Source organism: Triticum dicoccoides, chromosome 4B (assembly GCF_002162155.2).
Source record: "Triticum dicoccoides isolate Atlit2015 ecotype Zavitan chromosome 4B, WEW_v2.0, whole genome shotgun sequence".
NCBI lineage: Eukaryota > Viridiplantae > Streptophyta > Magnoliopsida > Poales > Poaceae > Triticum > Triticum dicoccoides.
The window spans coordinates 326,843,912-326,849,119 of NC_041387.1; the positions used below are offsets into that span (position 1 = coordinate 326,843,912).

At 42.6% G+C, this 5,208-nt stretch overlaps 1 long non-coding RNA gene across 3 annotated transcripts; it reads right to left on the minus strand.

Annotated features, from left to right (window-relative positions):
• Positions 1–482: 482 nt before the first annotated feature.
• On the minus strand, positions 483–2,981 carry LOC119293603. 3 transcript variants are annotated; one of them, XR_005143140.1, is made up of 6 exons: positions 2,719–2,981; positions 2,426–2,624; positions 1,607–2,129; positions 1,437–1,509; positions 739–938; positions 483–607 (listed from the first exon to the last, which is right to left on the minus strand). It is a non-coding gene; the product is annotated as an uncharacterized LOC119293603 (long non-coding RNA). The 3 variants fall into 3 exon arrangements; XR_005143138.1 differs by having other exon boundaries at positions 1,607–2,624; XR_005143139.1 differs by having other exon boundaries at positions 1,437–1,512; positions 1,607–2,624.
• Positions 2,982–5,208: the final 2,227 nt, after the last annotated feature.

Consider the following 5,208-nt stretch of genomic DNA (forward strand, 5'->3'; position numbering starts at 1 on the left):
CGCGTTACGCTATCAGTGTTAATCTTATAGGATTTCTTATGGCTATCATATTTTCTTATATAGAAAGCAGAAGGGACTAATTCCCTTTATCTGTCCTCCAACAACAGGCGACATAACGAGGCGTCGTGGGCTGGACCAGAGAGCTACAACGCGCATAGGATGCTATGGGAAAAGAAATGGAGGCAATTATCTTCTTGGGTCATTTTTTTTTGCATGGTGGGCGCAGAGAGAAACGATGAGCATTTTTACTTGTGTGTATGTTTACTAAACCTGATACTAGCACGAAGAACAGTGTACGAAAAAAGGAAGTATCTTGTACGGCCTGTGTTGTCGATTTAGTGTGAAAGACTGCCTATAAAAAGATATTTATGCTGTAAGTTATTGACATTTACGTTATAAGTTATTAACTTACGGTAAATCAGGGAAAGGAAGGGGATGTTTTTCAAATGATGTTACCATTGCTTAGATACCTTTGCGGTGCTTTCAATTGAAGTTTTTCATCTCTTACTCATCCCTGTACAGGTTAGATTGTCTATGAAAATATGTCAACCTGAATATCACCCTTGCTGTTCTGTGGTTCTTGTGATCTGAGAATGAATTTCTCCTCCTACAGAAAAGCACAAGAAAAAATTAGGAGTAGCGAGAGAAATGAGTTGTTCCTTGCTAGTAAGAGGTGGTAAACTGATGTAAAAATAATGACAGCTGCTTATTTCTTTGAACAATGCTCGAAAGGAGTACCAGAAAATAATGGTAGCTGCTGAAAGGGGGTAAACTGATGTAAAATAATGGCAGCTGCTGATTTCTTTGAACAATGCTCGAAAGGAGTACCGAAAATAATGGCAGCTGCTAAAAGGGGGTAAACTGATGTAAAATAACTCAGCTTCGGAAGGACTAATCCGGAGCTGAGTTCTGTCTTGTGGGTCTATTTCAACTACGACCTGCAAAAATGGTCAAAAGGAGCAGCAGGCACCAGATTAGAAACCTAAAAATTTATAACTAAACAAAATCATAATTTATGAGAAAAAAAATTGAAGATGACACCGCAAGTACTAAAAAATGGGACAACACATACAAGCATGCATATTTCATATAAAAAAATAAATTATGGTGGGTAACAGAGATAATTCAGCACACCAATGTCTCATCAAGGATTAGCTAAGAATTCTCCTAGCTTAATGCTCATGTATATAGAGACTGTGCTCTATCTCTGTTGTTTGAATAATGTTCAGAGCAACAGTATCTTTGCACAAATGTTTAGAATTCATACAATAATTTGCTACAGAAAAACAAAACGATTTTCACAGAATTAACTCATTCTCTTAACAATGAAATCTGCTGATTCTCTTAACATGTCTGAACTGACGTCGTTATTTAGAATTCAGCTGGCCACATATTTTTTGCTCTGCATGTCTGAACTGAATAAGTGAAGATGCTACCTGCAGCAGGGAAGGGAGCCATTGACAGTCAGCAGGCAGCAGGGACCTTGTGCAGTGCTCGTCATGCCAGCTGCTGCTGATGGTTGGAAACGAACGAATAAATTGCAAATCTTTGAGGCTAAACAGATGAATGGGAAGCATCGAAAGGGGCGGACCGAACCGGACCAGACCTTGGGAGTCGACGCCGATGGAGAACAGTGTACTGTGTACAACATGATTACACTTTGACGGAAGTCAGGCGAACTTGAGGCCAGCGTACACCGCAGCGTCGCCCAGCTCCTCCTCGATCCTCAGAAGTTGTTCCAATTAGAAAAAGAAAAAACTGTTAGTGTGACTTTTTTTAAACAAACAAAACGCTGCTGAAACAAAGCATGAACAAGATAATGCTTGAATGGACATATTACACTTAACGGAATAATGAACCATGGGATTAAATAATTTATTAAATCATTTGCAAGAAGGTTTTGGCCAAAAAAGGAGCCGGCATTGCTTCACCACCACATACAAGAAGAGCTACTTGCCTGGTTGTAGTATTGTACTTGGGAAGACGCTGTGAACGGCAGGGAGCCTCGGTGTTAATCTGAACGTGTTGCGGATGAAGAAACAGCGGTGAGTCAGTCAGTCCCGCCTCCGGCATCGATCCAAAGGAGCAACAGTTTCTTTGCAAATGTTCAGAATTCATACAATAATTTGCTACAGAAAAACAAAACAATGTTCAGAGAATTAGTACATTCTTTAACAATGGCATCTGCTGATTTCCTTGCATAGTGTTCAGTATTTATAGAATAACTTGCTACAGAGAAACAAAACAAGCAAGCTGTGCTGCTCCCTGTCAAATCATCTTCTTCCTCATGCTAAAAACAAAAAAAAAATTCAGAGAATTAGCTCATTCTCTTAACAATGAAAGCTACTGATTTCTTTGCAAATGTTCAGAATTCATAGAAATAATTTGCTACAGAAAAACAAAACAATGTTCAGAGAATTAGTACATTCTTGAACAATGGCAGCTGCTGATTTCCTTGCATAGTGTTCAGTATTTATAGAATAACTTGCTACAGAGAAACAAAACAAGCAAGCTGTGCTGCTCCCTGTCAAATCATCTTCTTCCTCATGCTGAAAACGAGCAAGCTGTGCTCTGACGGCATCATCAGAGCAGAGCTGCCAAAATTGCCATCCCTGTGCTGCTCCCTGTCAAATCTGGGTGTTCGTGAGCTCGGAGACGGTGGCCGCTGTCAGCCATGGACTCATCAGAAGGAAGAGGGGAGGGGGATGTGGGTAGTACCTGGAAATCCTCGGAGGCGACGCCGAGTCGCGGACGCCGTTGGGGAGCTTGGTGATGCGGGTGGGGACGACGCACGGGGGGAGGTCCAGCCCGGGTAGGAGGCGTAGGAGCAAGGTCGAGCACGCCGCGGAGGCCGTATGGTCGCCGGACAGGCACCGCTCGCCGTATTGGCTGCTTCCGCCCCTGGACCTCGCGGAGCCCGTGCAGTCGCTGCGCCTCGCCGTATTGGCCGCTGCTGCACTTTGATCTCACGGCGCTCGTGCGGGTGCGGCGCCTTGCCGTATTGCCACCTCCCTCGCGGCGCTCGTGCGGGCGCGGCTCCCGCGCTGACCTCGCGGCGCTCGTGAGGCGCCTCGCCGAGGAGGGGGCAGCAGGGCAGCTGCAGTGGAGGGGATGGAAAGGGGAAAGGGAATAGGCGGACGGCTGGGCTTTCCAGAAAAGGAAAAAAAACTAGAAAGGGAAAGGGAATAGGTGGAACGACAAGCGCGGTCGGAATCGATCGCTCCCGCGATCGATCGCCAAGGAGTCGTTTCGTAAAGTTGGACCATAAATAGTCAGAAGTATATCAAGAAATATGGAAACAAATTGATCCACCAAGCAATGATATGCACAAGCGTGGTAGTCCAAAGTACAAACCAGAAAATAATAGCGATGTGGTAAATATTCAAACTAATATGATATGCACAGGTGTGCACATACGGAATATTCAACCTAACTCGGTCAACCTGCCCTGACCTTGTGGTTCTTCGGATTAACACCTAAATCCAAGGGACGCTCTCCCGGAGACTTGTAATTTCTTAGCTTACCGTGTACCTATTGGGCCTGCCATGTGATGAATGATGATTTTAAAAAAAAAAAACAGTAATTTGGGGAGAACCGAAATCCAATTGTAGTCGGAGATGCTACTGAACATCTATGTGCATATTTAGTACCAATGCATAGGTCAACTTAGCAATTACTTCAAGATTTCAACTCTAAGAAATACATGGTATCTTTTCTAAATAGCTATGAGGTGGAACTAAAAAAACAATCATTTTAATGTTCAATGATTTGTAATGCCACCTCCACAAGAAAAATATTAGTTTATCAAGAAACCGAACAGAAAAGGGACGGCCAGAGCACATACACTGATCCAACCTCCACTTAAATGCATATGCAGATCAGCATATCGAAAAAGAAACAATAGTTCAGAATGACAGTACACACAAGTTGTTGAGAAACAGGGAAATGCAGCTATAATATGGTGCTCCAGACCTAAGTGATGATAATGTGGCTACCTGCAAAGAAGTAGGCTAGGCATAACAAATCTAAGCGCAGTAAAAAGTACCACTGCTTAATCTTGTAATCAGATCAATTACTTCTGTCAAATAGAAAAAATAACTAATAACATGAACATATCAAATGACCCGCTGCTTGCAGTTTTCATATCAACTACGCCAATAAAAGTGACATCATCGTCCAATAGTAGTACATGATGAAACCGATGTATTGCAATCATTAGCAAATTTCTTAATATAATCAAGAATTGAAGATACTCGAGAGCTGCACCTCCAATTCTCTATCCCCTCAAAATACATGGCATGATGATCATATTATAGACAAAATTGTGGCGTGCGGAGATTTTAACTATCGGGTATTGCATGATAATATGGTTTCGAACCTGAGGGAAATCAGACATGCATCTGCCTATATGCACAATCTGATGTTAACAGAAGCAACAAAATAGAGCAACATAAGATATAACTGACATCGAAAATATAACAATGTTTTGATTGCTACTGTATTAATTACTTAAGTATAAACAATGCTTCTCCTAATTTTTTGTGATTCCGTTGCGTAGCACGGACATCTTACTAGTATGAAGTTAATATATACTCCATCCGTGCGACAAAGCTTCCTGTCCATCAGATGGATGTATCTACCACTAATTTTTGATAGATACATCCAAAGTTTGTCCCGTCTTTCAAAAAATGGATGTATCTACCACTAATTTTTGGTAGATATATTCTTTTGAGGGATTTTCTGTGTGTTGGCTTTCACACTCGTGTCTTTCTTATCCGAAACCTTAAGACCATGCAATGCATGCAATGCTACATAAAACACGATCAGTACGCAGTTCATTGGATCAACATTTTATCGCCGGACAAAAGGAACATAGTTCAACGATGGACAATACAAATCCATATTACAAACTATTTAAAACATAAATAAAATATAAATAAAACAGGAAAGGTAGGAGAAAATCATCATTTCCTCGTCGGCCCCTTCCCCTTCCGGTCGTTGGCACGGCTGTGCCCCTCCTCCATGTAGGCGTCGGCATGCGGAGATGCATTATCGTCGGAGCTGAAGGTGGAGCCGTCCGTCAGGTCAGAATCGGAACGACACCTTTTGCCCAACAGCCTGCGGAGCAGGCGTACGGCTCCTTCGCATGGCAGGCCACCTCCTTGTTTGCGTCCGGCTCCTTCGCATGGCAGGCCACCTCCTTGTTTG